We start from the raw sequence: 19,107 nt of genomic DNA on the forward strand, positions 1-19,107 counted from the left end.
CTACACTTTAGTGGCAATCACTAAAGTGTAGGTCAGAGTCTGGAGATCGACTGGTGCTATTCGTTTGCTTTGTTGGGTCTATTTTGGTTTCAGCTTTTGAATACAAACTTGAATTTACAGCTACCAGAGATCTAAGGCTACCTCCACATGCATGTTTCAAAAACTGGTCATCCCTTTTTTCACAGTTTATTTGCATTAGTCTGGCAACCATTTTTCCTGGATCCTCATGAACCATAGTCTAGGAGTGATTCATGAAAAACAGTTCTCAGCAGACAATTAAAATCTTAGTGCTTGCTCCTACCAGTCTCAGGAAAAGAGAATATAATTCCAAAAAATTATATTTGCACCTCAATACCGATTATTCAGTACTCCAGCTTCTGATGTACCAAAGTCTGCTACCACTGCTGAGATCAACCCACACAGGTCAACATCTGCAAACAGTTTGTATGTTCTCTCCGTGTTTGCGTGGGTTTCCTCCGGGTACTCCGGTTTCCTCCCACACTCCAAAACATACTGTTAGGTTGTTTAGATTGTGAGCCCCATGGGGACAGGGACTGATTTGACATGCTTTGTGCAGTGCTGCGTAATCTGTAGGCGCTATATAAATAATTATTATTATAATAAAAGTTGGACAGAAACATAGTTTTATAACCTCTTATCTGAAAGATCTTCACTATTTATTTATCTACTCACAAAAAAGTTAAAATTGCGCATATGAAAACCAAAACTCCTTTAGACGCCAAGCTTCTCTTGGATATTCTCTCTTTTGGAAAGTTTTATTGGGAGTTTTGTCTAGAACTTGCTCAACTTTGATAGATTGGTCTATTACTCAGTTAAAATAATGGCCAAGGGCAATGAAGAACAGTTGTGTGCTGGTTGTTATAAAAACAGACGCTACAATATTTCCTACAATATAAGCAATTGTGCCTTGGCTACTGTTATTGGATATTGACATTGGGACCCACCAACATACTAATGTATGCAGGGACATCCAATCGCCCCTAGATGTCAGACAGGCCAGCAAGCTTTCAGGTCTATAAGTATTCCGTGCAGGGAAAGAGTAGTTCTATTTATGTTTAATTCTCTGAATTTTGAAGGTTGCAACAAACATTACTCAGTGTAAAAAATAAACAAGTTAGTTGAGTTCTGCTATAAGTCGGTGTAAACTGCAGAATAGTATCACACACAATTACACTGTGATGTGACTCCTAGAGCTGTAATACTAACTCCTGAACATAATATTTTTATCTGTGTAGTCAGAGCAATAAAAGTAGAATTGTGTTACAAGGTTATAAAAAAGGTGACGAGAGGAACTGCAGCCCAGATGGGTAAACACAACTCTTATGTCATAACCACCAACAGTATTTGTTATTGATGACCTTCTTGTTCTGAAATGGCAGGAACTTCAATGAATAAAGATACTGCTGCCAAAACATAACAACAACAGGTCCGTTGCAGCTAAAAATAGAATTTACACCTTTCAGTGAAAAATGCTACTACAATAGGATAACATTATTCAAAGGATAGACTCTAGATTAACAGTCTTGAGAATTCTATGTTTATGTGAATAATGACATAAATAAATAATGGCACGTTGTAATCATGTGTTTGTCACATGAGGTTGTTTTTCTAACTTTGTGGGTAAAACATTATGGATACCCTTACTATCTAGCTGCCTGGGGCTGCTAATCAAGAACCATTGATGGAATGATCATCAAAAAGTGTGTCCATCACTATAAAAGCAGAAATTCTGTCTGTATGCTGGAGCAATCAGGTGTATGGCAACACAATACTTGTAAGGGAAAACATACCTATTGAAACAATTGCAGCCCATTAATCTGAGAAAAATAACAGGCTAATTTCCTAACAATTTGAAGTCCATTGTTGTACTACAAGAAAGATTATTTCCAGGGGAGTTGACATCTCAGCAAATTCTCTCTTAGGTCATGCAAAAACATAACAGTTGCTAAATGTTCAGTTTCATCAAAACTCGTTAGAAAAGAAAGAAGAAGAATATGACTTGTTTGCAAGAGTTATCAGGAGACAGCCATCTAGATCTGAACAAAACCAAACCAATTTCTTGGATGGAATAGAAAGAACAGATAGCTGCTCACTCCTCCCCTCACTGTAGAAAAAAGAGCGGCACAGCTGTTCTTACAGCCAAAGATTGAGCACGCTCTATCTTTTTGTTGCGGCCATTGCACGGTACAGGGAGCACACATTGTGCTTACCCTACCTAGCCCAGGCGCCATAGACGCCTATGGGGGACGTACAGTATATCCAGCCGCAAATTTGGTATCCAGAAATTAGAAGGAATATAGGGAAGAATCTGTATTCTAGATCACATGACACTCTCTTATTTATAAAATCTTACTAGATACTCAATGTAAGCAAAAATATAACAAATTCATCCACTGTCCTGATGTATTCTTACAACCAATCTAGTTTATCCATCAGGCGTCAGGGAAAAGTGGAGGATGCTCAATGTTACCAAAAATCACATATGAAGCAAAAAAAACTTGCATAAATATTTATATTTTTGGATACTTTTGTCATAAGGAAGATTTTACACATTTTAGATAAAGAATGACTGCATCTTCAATGATAAATTTTGCTCTAAGCCTGAAACCTTGTTCACGCTCTAAGGCTGAAACCTTGTTCACCTACTGTTGAAACTCAGGAATATGAGCAACTATAATTGTGCTACGTCAGTGGTGATGATACTAAAATTATAATTATATATGTGCCCCCGCCCATAGATGTTATCATCTTTTCTCATGCTGTGACCTTCCCAATCCTCGTAGCTAATGCTCACTGGGGCTTCAAGTCAGACAGGCTCAACCTGATCCGAAAACATCTTATTAGCAGGTTGTAAACCGCTCAGGAAACCCATAGCTTTATCTTTATTTCTTCTAGTTAGCCGACATTACCATATTTACCAACATGAAGATTGTAGCTCTGCATTTTCTAGGCTAATCTAAATATAGAGATCATGTAAATGACATGAGTATTCATGAGGCTGAAAGTGAGAACACAAGGACACAGCTGGTAAGGGCAGCTGGAACAAGCAGATGTGTCACCCACACCAACGGTCATTTAGACAACATCTGCCCATCCTTGGACACTTAGCTGTGAACTTGAACTTTTCTTTTATTAATAAGTAGAATAAAGCCACAAAGAAGTTTAAACATGAATCAGAAAATAATTATAAACAAAATATCAAAATGATTTTACCTTTTTAGAAGGACACTGTGTACATCCTGACTTTGATTTTGGAAAAGTTCAGAATTTTTAGACGTGTTTACACAGGCCCCTGGAAAGTATTCATTAAAGTTAATAATCCTTGATCTCCATGACGTTGACCATAGATGGGCAAGTTGCCCTGAGCTCACCAGTAGTAAATATATTTCACTATTGGGGGCAGGTGAAGAAAAAGATTAGATCCTTTGAACAAAGTTTCATTACTGAGGAGCTAGAACTAATAGTTTTATTAACAAAGGCATGAAGATAAATATGTTGATTTCAGTTGTTATTGAGGTTTACTTTCCATCTTTACTCAGAGGACAAAACCTGTTTAAACCTCCAATGATTTCAAATATGTATATGGTCAAGTTTAGTTTTTATTTTGTTTTGAGGCACATTGTTCGCAGGGGAGAAGTGCTCTGCTGGACTTAGTTTAAATATCAAAGGGATATTCCCTATGAAAACAAGATTCTTAAATATACTCAAGTTAATAAAATAACACATTCTCTAATTCACTGTTATTAACAAAAATACAGCATTTCACAGATATAATTCCAACCTCTCTCTATCAGTCCTGGTGTTTCCAATTTTAGTTGCCCCTGGATTAGACCGTAAATCTGACTATGGTCGGATTCTTCTCATGAATAACTTCTCTCTGCCTCCTTCCCATCACCTCCCCCACATTACAAGACCAGCTCAGACACTTCCTGGAAGGGAGGCATATAGCAAGGCTGACTCTGTGTGAGTTATAAGTGAGTTAGCAGGGCTGAGAGTGTCATTGTGTTTTATATCCAGCTCATGGATCTCATGTTTCATCTCTGATCTGTCTCATCTCTTTTTCTATGTGTCAGATGTTAGTAACATATAAGGAGGCTAAATAAAAGTGTACATAAACCCTGTACCCTGATTATCTAAGCACATTGTCAGCACACAGCATCTCCCAGCACTAGAGGGATCATGAAATGTCTGCTTAGAGAGTCCCTGTCTATAATCTTATAATGACCATTACTGAGTTATTAAAGGTAAAACAGCAATAAAACTGAGTAAAATTGTAGCGAGTTAAAATGATCTTTATTGTGTAAACATCACTAGGGGATGAAAATTTGGGAACTTTCTTTCATGGGCAGACCCATTTAAACTTCGTTTTAAAAAAAAGTAATGGACAAAATCACATAAAAATAGAGCTTAACTCATCATCAGCCACCCAGAAGTGTTAATGGTCAATACAGCAGATTCACCTGCCCATCCCATTGTTCTGTGCTGGTATCTGCTTTTAGTCTTTGCTGGATTGTTCAGTAAAACACTTTTATTTGGTATTCAAGCTAGTCTGACCTGGTGACTTGAGTAAATTGGGAGTATTGGTGGATGATAAAACTATATTTAGTGACCAGAGCAAGATAGCTGCTAACAAAGCAAATACAATAATAGGATGTATCAAGAGAGGAATAAATTCCCATGATAAGGACATAATTTTGCCCTTATCCAAAGGGCACACATGGAATACTCTGTATAATTTTGGTCACCAGGGTATAACAAGGATAACGCCAAACTTTAACAGGTGTGGAGGAGAGAAAAAAGCTTAATAAAGGGAACCTGTCACCAGATTAAACTAATGACAAGTTCCTATAGCACTAAACTAACTTGTCAATAAATATAAGACAAATCATTTTTTTTAATTCAAGCCATTCAGATATCCGGAGTTTAAAGACAGGATCCAAAAGCCCTCCCTTTTGAGAAGGTGCTTTCTCCAATTCTCCCACCTGAGAGCTCTTCCCTCAGGTGATAGGATTCCACCATTTCTGTATCCAATCTTCATTAAGCGGTCAGCTCTGCATTTCTTCAGTCTTCGCTCCCACTGCAATCCATGTCTGATGAATGTTATACACAATTGCTTTTAGGTTTGCTTATCACTTAATACGTTTACACGGTTTCATCATAAAGAAGCAGTGTCAAGTCTTTATTTTACCTTTCTCCAATCACCTCCTCAAGGTGGACAGTAAACCTGTTCAATGCCACAGAAACGGAACAAGGAGAAATCCTTGTCTCGGATCTCCACAAAGTGCTTAGCTTCCCCAGAAGCAATAGCATCACCATTTTTTATATAATTTACGTGTTGTGCAACCCTTGTTTTTAGCTTTTTAACCAAACAACCCACATATACCGGTATACATGTATATCGAGTCCTATGACATTTATGAAAACCCAACAGATAACCATGTAACTGAATGGTAAAAATTCAAAAAATGATTTGGCACATATTTATTTTGTAGTTTAAATTGGTACAATTTAGGTTCATATTTTTTTCTTTTGTTTTTTACACAGTGGTTAAACTGAATTTTCTAAATTAATTTAACGTTTCAATTTACCGTATATACTCGAGTATAAGCCGACCCGAGTATAAGCCGAGACCCCTAATTTTACCATCAAAAACTGGGAAAACCTATTGACTTGAGTATAAGCCGAGGGTGGGAAATGTATTAGTCACAAACCCGCCCCCAGTAGTATACCGCCAGTCCCCAGTAGTATACAGCCAGTCCCCAGTAGTATAAAGCCAGTCCCCAGTAGTATATAGCCTGCCCCCAGTAGTATACAGCTTGCCCCCAGTAGTATACAGCCAGTCCCCAGTAGTATACAACTTGCCCCCAGTAGTATACAGCTTGCCCCCAGTAGTATACAGCACTGCCCCCAGTAGTATACAGCACTGCCCCCTTAGTATACAGCACTGCCCCCAGTATTATACAGCACTGCCCCCAGTAATATACCACCAGCCCAGCATTAAAAGAAAATAATAAACTTATATACTCACCCTCCGGTGGCCCCGACCTGCAGCGCTGCTCCCCCGATGTCCGCGCGGGTCCTCTTCTGGCTTCGGCGCCCGTCTTCTGTCTTCACTAACTTCGTGCCGGGTGCCGCCATTATTCTCCCCCGGACAGCGCCTAGTATGGCGGCGCCTGGCACGAAGTTAGTGAAGACAGAAGACGGGCGCCGAAGCCAGAAGACCCACGCGGACACCGGGGGGAGCAGCGCTGCAGCGGAGGGTGAGTATATACGTTTATTATTTTTTAAAGACTTTTTATGACTGTATGACTCGTGTATAAGCCGAGGGGACGTTTTTCAGCACATTTTTTGTGCTGAAAAACTCGGCTTATACACAAGTATATACGGTATATGTTTAAAGTTTTAATCAGTCTCACATTGGGACTTGAACAAGGCTTACATAATACACTGACTGGCACCTTTTTAGATCTTTAATTGGGCCCGAAGCTATACTGTATTATAAACTACAATTGTGGTAAGTAAATTACTTACCCCTGAAATGCAACTCAATTAGATTTGGCAGTTGCCATGATTCCAGCATCGAAACAGTTGCCTCTACCAGTTTTTCTTGTTAATTAATTTAACAAATAGTCCATAGTTCCTGTTAAAAATAAAGATTAAGATAAAAATGAAAGATCAAATTAACAGTACAAACCAGACACTTACATAATACAGGCAGTCCCCGGGTTACGTACAAGATAGGTTCCATAGGTTTGCTCTTAAGTAGAATTTGTATGTAAGTCGAAACTGTATATTATATAATTGTAGCTCCAGAAAAAAACATTTTTGCCTTAGTGACAATTGGAGTTTCAAAATTTTTTGCTGTATTTGGACCAAGTATTATCAATAAAACTTCATTACAGACACCTTACAGCTGATCATTGCAGTCTGGGACTATAGTAAAGCATCAAGAGAGCTTCACTGGAGGTCACAGTGGGCAGAGGGGTCGATCTGTAACTAGGGGTCGGGTGTTCTTAAGTAGGGGGACCGCCTGTATTAAATTTTTCTGGCTTCTCCTGTTTTCCAATTAGACACTTACTTAGTTACTTAAAGGGAACCTGTCTCCACATTTTCACAATAACAGTTTGTGATAGGTTCCCTTAGAGCCTAATTAACCCCTTACCGCAATTGCCGTTCATCAGCCGGTGCCAGAAGCAGGAAAGTAGTACTATGTCACAATGCAGCAAGACCCTGCCGTCGGTGATATAGTACTATGTCCAATGTGGGTAAGGTGTTAACAAACTGAAACCCTTCAAGGACCTCTTACATAAATCAACTTTATCTTATATTACCTGCTCGGCCAGCCCCTCCCATCTACACCTCCCCATTTCCTTTGCCTCTTCCCAGCATGTTATGTGGCCAGGGTGATGTCATTTAACCCCTTAACGCTCTGCGCCGTAGCTCTACGGCGCAGAGGTATAAGGGATGTATGAAGAGGGCTCACGGGCTGAGTCCTCTTCATACAAAGGTGGGGGTTTTTGCATTTTGCAGAAAACCCCCACCGCTAATAACGGCGGTCGGTGCTTGCAGCGATCGCGGCTATTAACCATGTGATTGCCGCCGGCAAAGTCGCCGGTGGCGTTTAAAAAACGGCGGCGCGTGGGCGCCGCCATCTTTAATGCGATCGCCGCGCCCCCGAACATCATCGGGGGGGCGGCGATCGGTTGCCATGGTAGCCTCGGGTCTTCTTTTGACACGAGGCTACATGGCTTCTGCAGATTCGTTACAATGAGCCAGTGGCTCATTGTAATGAATGTGCTGCAAAAGTGCCATATATTGCAATACAGAAGTATTGCAGTATATGGTAGGAACGATCTGACTATCTAGGGTTAATGTACCCTAGATGGTCCAAAAAATAGTGAAAAAAAAAGTTTAAAAAAAGTTTAAAAAATAAAAAAAATTAATCAAATATTAAAAATTCAAATCACCCCCCTTTCCCTAGAACGGATATAAAACATAATAAACAGTAAAAATCACAAACATATTAGGTATCGCCGTGTCCCAAAATGCCCGATCTATCAAAATATAAATACGGTTACGGGCGACGGTGACCTCCGAGGCGGGAAATGGCACCCAAATGTCCAAAATGCGACTTTGACACCTTTTTACATAATATAAAAAATGAAATAAAAAATGATCAAAATGTTGCACAGACCTCACAACGGTAGCAATGAAAATGTCGCCTCATTTCGCAAAAAATGACCCCTCACACATCTCCATGCGCCAAAGTATGAAAAAGTTATTAGCGTCAGAAGATGGCAAAAATTTTTTTTTCTTTTTTGTACACATTCGTTTAATTTTTGAAAATGTATTAAAACACAATAAAACCTATATAAATTTGGTATCACCGCGATCGCACCGAACCAAAGAATAAAGTAGGCATGTTATTTGGAGCGAAGAGTGAAAGTCGTAAAAACTGAGCCCACAAGAACGTGACGTATGTGCGTTTTTTTTTTCAATTTTTCCACATTTGGAATTTTTTTTCAGCTTTGCAGTACACAGCACGTTAAAATAAATAACATTACGGGAAAGTAAAATTTGTTACGCACAAAATAAGCCATCACACAGGTCTGTACACGTAAAAATGAAAAAGTTATGGATTTTTGAAGTTGGAGAGCGAGAAATGAGTCGAAAAACCCTGCGTCCTTAAGGGGTTACAGTTATGTTTACAACATCTAACCCCTGTAAGTATCTGATCACATGGGAAAATCACAGCATACCTGCATGGATTTGTACTCCTCACCATGCCTCCATGGAGGCAGCTTGTATTTCATATAATCAGATACATACATGAGATTGCCTATGCAAATGTACGTTATCTTAGATGACGTCACCATGGTCACACGACATGAAATGGCCAATGAGGTAACAGAGCTCTCTCAATGTTCCACACAGCAGCATGTTGTGTAGCAGTAAGACCTGTCAATCAGGAACAATGGTGCAGGATAATGCAAGTTACCCGTGAATATACAGAGCCTCATTGGACTAATGTAGTGAAATTTGACTCACATCAGGTGATTTGCATACAAGTTTACAAATTGATTTTTTAACATTGGAGCCATGGAGAGGGACCATTTAGGGATAAGGGCACTGCTTCTTAATCATAGTTTTTAATGAAGTATTTATTTTGGGTGGGTTCATTTGCATGACAGGTTTTCGTTAATTACCTAGCTTACTAGGTAATTAAGTCAGTCATCTGATATAAGGGATCGCTGTACGGGGGCACTCAGGTTCTTGCATGATTCACTGTTATAATCAAGTAAATTGTTCCTGCAACAATAGTACTAGAGATGTGATGCCATATACTGTAGGATGTCAGAGTACTTGAAGGGGTATTCCCATCTTATCTTTTCATGACATATCCACACTCCCATAGAGCTGAAAGGAGGATGGTCACACATATGTGGCACTCTCTTCATTCAGACCTGCTGCAGGAAGGAGGTCACCAGAGCTCTGTTCCAGAGATATGTGTGGGTCCCAGAAGTGGGCCGTGTAATCCTGTGAATGCGGTGAACCAAACCTTTCTGCTGCCCGAGGTGAGCTATAGGGAGACACCGCCCCCGCACCCCCCCCCCCATATATGTAATACATTAGGGAGGGTCAGGACCAGATCCATCATATTGGTTTGTTGTGAAATTAAAGCAATGCAAACTGCATACAGCGTACCACCATGTAGTATAAAATGCATACAGCGTACAGCAATGTAGTATAAAATTCATACAGCGTACCACAATGTAGTATAAAATGCATACAGCGTGCCGCCTTGTACTATAAAAGGCATACAGCCTGCCGCCATGTACAATAAAGTGCATACAGCGTGCCACCATGTACTATCAAATGCATACAGCATGCCACCATATAGTATAAAATGCATACAGCAAACTGCCATGTAGTATAAAAGGCATACAGCATAGCGCCATGTAGTATAAAACAGATACAGTGTACTGCCAAGTAGCACAAAATAGATATAGCCTACTGCCATGTAGTAAAAAAATGCATACTTTGTAGTATAAAACAGATACAGTGTACGGTCATGAACTATAAAATAGAAACAGCGTATCACTGTCAACTATAAAATAGATACAGCGTACCAGCATGAACTATAAAATAGATATAGCGTACCGCCATGTAGTATAAAATATAAACAGCCTACCGCCATATAGTATAAAATAGAAACAGCCTACCGCCATATAGTATAAAATAGATACAGCATACCACCATGTAGTATAAAATGCATACAGTATACTGCTATGTACTATAAGATGCATACAGCATACCGCCATGAAGTATAAAATGCATACAGCGTGGATATAGCGTGGATACCTCAGCTCTAGCTTCATCTGTACATGGATTATGGCTGTTTGTGACACTGAATGGGCTGGGCTTGCATTACATTTGGAGATGCAGATTCACACACCTTGCTGCGGAGGATAGGAGGATAAAACAAATGGACACATTTACTAAGGGTCTGTGGACCGCATTTTCGTCAGATTTCCCGTCGATTTCCGTGTTGCGCCGCATTTAACAGGGGATTTTGGTGCACGCGATTGGATTTCGGCACATCGGCTTTTCATCAAAGCTGACTGTGCTGTGCAGCATCATGCACACTGACTGCTTTGCTGTGCACAGCACAATTAGCAGTCGTTATAGGCCAAAAACATTTACCGCTGCCTTCAGCCTCCGCCCCCTCCTCCTGCTACCAGCTCCTAGCTAGGACATGCCACGATCATAGTTATCTTAAAGCGACATGTTCTGGCTGGTTGCCCTTTTTACTAGTTGCCTGCACAATGACTCCCCCTCGTCCAGCAGGAGGCGCACTACCTGAGGCGAGATTCTCAACTGCGCCCTTGGTTGTAGTGGAAACCCATGTGATGTTGAAGGAACCCACCCTGGATCTCTGGACTGCAGACTCAGAGACAACAACAACCATACCAGCCTACTCCTTACTATACATTACTGTTGCTGGGCAGAACATACAAAAACATTAATAGCAAACGTGTTGGCAGAACAGATATAACAACATCCCTCCCTCCCAAAAATAAAAACATATGCATGTCACATATTAACCACAAATCCAAATTTCAATTCAGAAATAAAGTTTAGAGCTCTGTGTAGATAGAAGGTTCACCGAAGAACAATCCATAAGAGGATCTGGCGGCTGTCGACTTGACTGTCTGGGATAGCATTGAGCCATTTCATTATAAGGGCTGCTCTAAGAACTTTTTGAGTTGTTGAAGCAGGAGCTGATGTCAGTGCAGGTGATGTACTATGAACTAAACAAACAATTGGGAAAAAAAACAAGCAGATACTTGTATTAGAAAAATGTAAATAAATTAATCTTTATTGGGACAAAACATATAGTTACAAAAAATATCCCTACGGTGGTGGGATACAGAGAAAATCCTGACAAATCAATGTAAACAGTAGCTCAAGCATTAACTCCTAGACGCACCTAGACGTTATAGTACGTCCTGGTGGGTGCTTCATTAGCGCACCAGGACGCACTATAATGTCTCGCTTCTGGCACCGACTCACGGACGGAGCCGGCACCAGATGCAGCGGCTGTCAACTGTCTAGTAAAGTTGACACCGCGCTGTAACACTCGTGATCAAGCATGAACACGGCGTGTAAGGGTCTTCCCCCTATGGATCGGATCCTCCGCGCCACTTACTGCCAAGTGCCCGGGACTGCACGATGTTCGCAGCAGTCAGACCCCTTCCGGGTCTGAATGTAAACTGTCTGAGCATGCGCGAGCAAGCCAGACAGATTACACTGCTCTACAATGAAGAAGTATTGTAGAGCAGTGTATTGGACTTGAACCAGCGATCAGAGCATCACTGGTTCAAGTTCAAGTATGCATAAGTAAAAAAAAGTTCAAAACACAAAAGTTTAAACATTGGAATAAATAAAAAATAAATACATAAAAATATAAGCCCCTAAAATTTCACTTTCGCATAAAAACACTTAATAAAGTATAAAAAACACAAACACACAAAAAACCGCCTCATATTTGGTATTGCCGCGTCCGTAACAATCTTTATAATAAAAAAGAATAGTTGCTAGACCCGCTCGGGAAAACGCTGGGGAAAAAAAACGCAAAAAACTTTCTGAAAAAAGGTCATTTTTAATAAATACCTTTTAAAAAAAATGCACTAAAAAGTGAAAAAAAATCATTACACTCTGAAATGAGAAAAATAAAAAGCACAACTCTTCTCGCAAAAAATAAGCCCCTAACCAGATTTTTCACCCGAAAAATAAAAAAGTTATGCATATGAAAAAATGGTGATGCTATAATGAACAAGATTTTCTCCAAATTAGTTTTTATCCTGTAAAATTGAATAAAATACGCAAAACCCCCACATATTTGGTATCGCTGCGTCCGTAACAATCTGTATAATAAAATTGAATCGTTATTAGATCCACAAAGTGAACCCTGTAAAAAAAAAACACAAAAAACGCTTCAAATATAAGATAATTTTTAATTAATACCCTTTAAAAAATGCTCTAAAAAGTGATAAAAAATATGTTACGCACTCTAAAATAAGACCACTAATAAGAACAATCCTTCTTGCAAAAAATAAGCTCTTAACCAGATTTATAGAATAAAAATAATATACTATTCTTATGATATGGTTAACGGCCAAAAAAAAACCACAAAAAAAATCTTCCTAAAAATTGATGATTTTCATTTCCTCCACCAACAAAGAGTTAATAAAATCTCACCAATTAGCTATAGATGCCCCAAAATTATGTACCAGAAAAGTGCATCTCATGTGGCAAAAAAAATAAGCTCCTATAGGTCCACATAAAAAAAAACAAAAAATTATAGCCTGTACAATCTGACAATGCAAATCTGCTCTGGATGGCACCTCCTTCCCTTCTATGCCCGTCCGTGTGCCCATACAGCAGGTTACCACCACATATGGGGTATCAGTGTACTAGGGAGAAATTGGGTATCAAACTTTGTGGAGCCTTTTTTCATTTAATCCATTGCAAATGTTTAATTTTCCACCCAAAATGAATGTATTGTGAAAAAATATTTCGATTTGTAGACCGCGCCTCCATTTTGTTTTAATCACTATAAACCCCTAAAGGGTTAACAAACTTCTTAAAAGTACTTTTTCGTAGGTTGAGGGGTGTAATTTCCATAATGGGGTAAATTACGAGTCTCGCTATTATTTAGGCCTCTCTGAAAATAAAGAATTTTTCCAAATTGTTTCCAAATTTAGGTTTTTTCATAACTACACACAAAAGATATCATCCAAATTTTTAAACTACGGTAATTTGAAGTACAACAAGAAAACAATCTCAAAATCCCCTGGATATCTTATAGCGTCCCAAAGCTATAAGCACTTATAGTGACAGAGGGCAGATTTGAAAAATGGGACCGCGACCTTAAGGCCAAAATAGACTGAGTTCCGTAGGGGCTAAAATAGGGTAAGTTTAGTTTTTTTTCCCAATTTGGGGTACTTTAGGTGGTAGAAGCAACGGAGAGTCCAGGTCATCTCAAACCGTGTGGAGAAATCCAACAAGGCGCGGACTGCCCTACTGCACGGGCTGCATCAGGTTAACAAACGTGGAAAAAAGATTCCGTGTCCAGCTTCGTCCAAGATACTCCAAACTTTATTTAAGGCATAATATTTAAAATCCCAGAGTGGTACTATTGAAGGGAGGCGTAGTATCCATTTTTACTGTTTCTGGGATGCCATATGTAAAAAAGATCTTGTCCAATGTAGTTAAAACATCCCTTGCAGAGGTTGAGGAAACAGGTTTAACAAGTGAAAATCTAGAAAAATCATTCATGATCATTAGAAGAAATAGGGCCTAACATGGTGATCAGTGGGGTCTCGGTGCTGAGACCCCTGCAGATCACCAACCCCTTGTCGCTGCGTCAGATTAATGGACATGACCGTTCTGCTCTATTAATCTCTACGGAAGTGACGGAAATTGCTAAGCGCCGAGAAGTCGAGAAAACATCAGGCCCCTGTAGACCCTCACCACCAGAAATCTGCTTTACCCTGCTGCTGAAGCAGCCAACTATTTCCTCCAGCCTGAGGCTACCTTACCGGGCTGAGAGCATCCCTGTGGAACTATATCCAACCAGACATCTCTATTCAGCTGAAGTTGCTGCTGTTGTGGCCATTGCCAAGTTCCAATAAAGGACTGTAAGTTGAATCTTATACCAATGTTGCCTCTGAGTGATCCCTGTGCAAGCTGTTTACCACCAAGGGCACCCCATCCTCCATCATCAGGGACCCTATCTACACATGGGGTTACCCAGGGAGATACCTTCACCTTCAGCCTCTCCCTTTATTTTCTTTTACATAACACCTGCCGGAGATCTGTCAGGCTGTGGACAAGGCCTCTGTTCTCTTGTACCAAGCACCGTGACCACCGATGATGGCTAGGCCCTGCTCAACCAACCACTCAGGTACCTCAGGCTCCGGCTTCCCCAAGCCATGAAAAAGGCTAGGCCCCGGTGGGGGATGTTGCATACGTGCTGCGTATGATTTTTTACGCAAGATGGCTGCTCTGGCCTCTATTAATATAGCTTGATCCTCTGCTGCTTCATTTATGTGTGCAAACTCTAGAAACTTTGCAAGAGTCATAGTGGAATATCTCAGTATAATTTGCATTTGATTCTGTCAGTAACTGTAAACTGTAACAGTAAGTAAGTGTCAAGATGCCTTAAACTGACATGATATGCAGCAATGCTTTCTGATGGAAACTATATGTCTAAACTTGAAAACCTCAAAAGCTGAATTTGTAGTATTTGGACTGCGAACTCAGAGAAAACTTTATTCCATGCTTCTCCATGCTCTCTCTGTAACAACTGCCCCCAAACCAGCCTGTTCCTCCAAATCATTACCTTCACATACTTCTCAACCATCCTGGATCTAGCGGGACAGTCCCAGTTTGAAGTCACTGCGGCTTATTTACTAAGGGTCCGCGGATCACATTTCCATCAGACTTACCGACATTTTTGGGATTTGCGTGGCTGTGACAGGTATTTAACCAGGAATGGTGTCACACGCCATCAGATTGTGGCGCAGCTGCTTTCATGCAACATAAACCGGGGGGGAGGAGTCGGACGATCCAACTGATTGAGACTGAGTGCGGGATTTAACTTTAAAATTGTGTCGCAAGACAATGCACTTACATGCATCGGGAAGGAGAAGGTGAACTCCGGGGACCTGAGCGGGGAAGCGACACATGCAGGATATCGGGCACACGATCTTAGTGAATACACGGACAATGCACTTTGGGTGAAGTAAATGTGCCCCACTGTCTCACCATCAGGGGCGGTTGGGAGAATGTCCCCGGGCCAAGAGGAGGCGGAATCAGCTTCTTCTTCCTCCTCACATGTCTAAAGGAGTAATATGAGGATGTAGCCCCTCCCCTTGACTAGCCACGCCCCTCCTTACCTTCAATTATCGCTCCCCCGAACGTCATCGGGGGGCTGCGATCGGTTGCCAGGGTAGCCTCGGGTGTTCGTGAGATCTGGTTTTTGAGCCAGTGGCTCATTGTAATGTATACTGTGCAAAAATGCCATATACTGCAATACAGTTGTATTGCAGTATAGGGTAGGATCGATCGGACCATCTAGGGTTAATGTACCCTAGATGGTCTAAGAAATTGTGAAAAAAAAAGAAGTTTAAAAATGTAAAAAATGAATAAAATATTAGTTCAAATCACCCCTCTTTCCCTAGAACTGATATAAAATATAATAAATAGTAAAAATCACATTAGGTATCACCGCGTCCCAAAATGCATGATCAATCAAAATATAAAAACGGTTACGTCCGGCGGTGAACTCCGAGACGCGAAATGGCGCCCAAATGTTCGAAACGTGACTTTTACACCTTTTTAAATGACATAAAAAATGTAATAAAAAATTATCGAAAATGTCGCACTGTCCTCAATATGGTAGCAATGAAAACGTTGGCTCATTTCGCAAAAAATGACACCTCACAATGCTCTGTACCCCAAAGTATGAAAAAGTTATTAGCGTCAGAAGATGGCAAAAAAGATTTTTTTCTTTTTCGTACACATTCATTTAATTTTTGAAATTGTACTAAAACGCAATAAAACCTGTATAAATTTGGTATCACCGCGATCGCACCGAACCAAAGAAGAAAGTAGAGGTGTTATTTGGAGCGAAGAGTGAAAATCATAAAAACTGAGCCCACAAGAACGTGACGCACATGCGTTTATATCCGAGCACAGATCTCAGCTATTTCTGGAACTCCCATAGACAGTGAATTGGAGTGCTGGAGATAGCCAAGTGCCTAACTGTCCTGCCACACCATCATTGTTATCCCCTATCCTATTAATAGCTTGAAAATTGGTACAAGCCCTTTAAAATCCAAAGTAAATTTGATGGCTGCAGACAACAACTGCACCTCATAATGCTCAGACCTCATCACTATCACATCATCTGCATAGACAACTACTGTTCAAAGGCAATCAAAGAGGAACTTGTTACCTACCTATGGCAGGTAACAAGAAATAGATAGGAACTGGATCTTTATCTGCAGCTCACATTTCCATCTATGTCTTTCACTGTTGTATCTCTGGTTCTGTAGCTCACATAACCACAACCTGATAACATCTGAAATTTGAGGTTCCTATCTTTAATATAACACCAAAATTTGATGCTCCTCCTTCAGCCTCTAAACTTGACCAAATTTCATATGCTACCTAAGGGTCTAGTAACTAAATGTCCTTTTAAAGGGGTTTGCCCACGAAAGAAATTTCTCAAATTTCAATCCCCTATTTCACACAATAAAAATCATTTTTAACCCCTTACTTTACAATTTTACTCAGTTTTATTGACGTTTTAGCTCCTATCACTCAGTGATGGTCAGTGTAAAATCCCAGGGTGTGGGTAGGGACTCTCTAAGCAGACACATTGGGGCACATTTACTTAGTCCAGTCTCGATCCCGCGGTGCGTTGTCCTACGAGGATTCGGGTCTGCCGAGATTCACTAAGGTCGTGCATCTGCGCTGAGGTCTGCAGGTGTTCACCTTCTTCTTCCCGGTGTATGTGAGAGCGTGTCTTGTGACACAAATTGTTTTTTAAATTCTGCGGTTTTTCCGAATCCGTCGGGTTGTCCGACGGCCAAACTCCCCGATTTCTGTTGTGTGAAAACCGGCGCTGATGCGGCACAATCCAATTGCATGCGCCAAAAACCCGGGACAATTTGTCGCAAAATGGCGCAAATCGGAAATATTCAGGAAAAAACGTCGGAATAAGCCCCAGTGGGGCAGATTTATCAAGCTGTCTGAAATCAGAATATTTGTAGTTGTCCATGGCAACTAATCACAGCTCCCCTTTAAAATATTAGTTGGCACTGGTAAAATGAAAGCCGAGCTGTGATTGGTTGCCATGGGCAATATTCTGCCTTTCAGACAGCTTGATAAATCTGCCCCATTATTTTCTCTTTAGTGCTGTGAGATACAGTGTGCTGACAATGTGGTTAGATTATCAAGGTACAAGGTTTATATACAGTTATATTTACCTTCTGAACATTGCACTAATATCTGACACATAGATAGAGAGATGAGACAGATCGGAGATGAGATGATGAGATCCAATGACACACAATGACACAGTCAGCTCTGCTACATATCTGCTCTATCACACTCAGATGTGATGTGCCTCCCACCACCAGCCTTGAGAAATAACTTATCTGGCTGTAGCTTGCAGCTCTCCTTTTGCTGCTGCTGTTTGCTGGCAGGAAGTGTGTGTCTGTGTGAGCTCATCCTGGAATGCAGGAGGGAAGGGTCCGCTGCAAGGAGCAGAGGGAGAGAGAAGAGCTCAGCTCCACAGCGTCAGGCAAGATGGCTGCCGAATCTAAAGTCAGAAGATCCAAGGTCGTAAACAACTGAAATTGTGTACACCAGGACTAATAGAGATACAATACTTAATTTTACCCATTTATATATTTATATTTTGTGGTATAATTAATTTTGTGTTAGAATATCATTAAATATATTTTTAAGGCCCTATGCAATTGACCGTAAATGTGTGCAGTGAACTAGTCACACAAACGGGGGCAAGCTGAAAGCACATGGCACACATTGAATTCATGCACCATGTCTCACAACACTGCAAATTATAGAGCAGGACCTTTTCTGGCTCGAATCGACGGTGACCATGGACTGACACGTTCACGGCCGGCGGTGCTCCTGGCGCGAGGCTGTCTGTGGGGATGGACTAACGACTGATCGGCTTTATGTTTATTATTTGACATCTGTTACCCTACTTATATTTAGGGATAGTGATCAGGGCAAGTGTGGGGCCGCCCTTGTTAGGGCGGGAGCTATTCTACTGGGGCACAGGCACCACAGCAATAGGGATGAAGTAGTCATCGGACAAATGATTTCCGGACCATCCCTCTATGTGTACCTGATCGGCGCCTGGCAGATCACTGGACTGGGTGAGATTGCTCTATTTTTTACCTCTATGCATTGTGGTTTATTACAAGGGTGTACCTACCCAGTATATTGATACTTGATGCTCTGTTTACACAATTTATTGGCATTCCTACATCCCACATTGCTCTGACTAGGAGGTGGGTAGATACCTACCATGGTTATTTCTGGTGAAATTGGTTTTCTTTTGGTGTTTTACGGCGTCATTCATTCCACTTGACATTGAGTCATGAGGTTTTTATCAGATTAAATAAAAGTTATGCTTTTTTACAGGACCTTTTCCTGCCAAAATTTTCATTGGACATCAAAAGCGTAAGAATTGCCCTTCATGACATGCCTCTATTAGTAAATACTACATTTTCCATTAAATCATATTTTTTGGATCAACAGTACGTTGTTCCATTCCTTTGTTATTCCATCTAAAAATCCATAAGTAGTTGGTCAAGTGAGTGGGATGGGAGGCCTGGAATGTATCAGCATGACAGATATGTACAGTTTCCAGACCCAATTGGAAACTTGCCTAATTATTCATACCTTTCTAGGAGGAATAAAAAAGTAACAACACAGCAAAGCTATAAGAAAAGATGCTTTAAAATAGCTATTTCATAG

General features: G+C 40.6%; 1 protein-coding gene across 1 annotated transcript in view; it reads right to left on the reverse strand.

Moving 5' to 3' along the window:
- Positions 1–8,829, reverse strand: part of TEAD2 (TEA domain transcription factor 2) — an 82,838-nt gene extending 74,009 nt beyond the window's left edge. The window contains exons 1-2 of the mRNA XM_072156869.1: positions 8,781–8,829; positions 6,553–6,661 (exon numbers count right to left, since the gene is read on the reverse strand). The gene's annotated coding sequence lies outside the window, so the exon portion shown is untranslated. The remainder of the gene's footprint in view (positions 1–6,552; positions 6,662–8,780) is intronic.
- Positions 8,830–19,107: the final 10,278 nt, after the last annotated feature.

The sequence above is a fragment of the Engystomops pustulosus genome, chromosome 6, assembly GCF_040894005.1.
Source record: "Engystomops pustulosus chromosome 6, aEngPut4.maternal, whole genome shotgun sequence".
Classification (NCBI taxonomy): domain Eukaryota; kingdom Metazoa; phylum Chordata; class Amphibia; order Anura; family Leptodactylidae; genus Engystomops; species Engystomops pustulosus.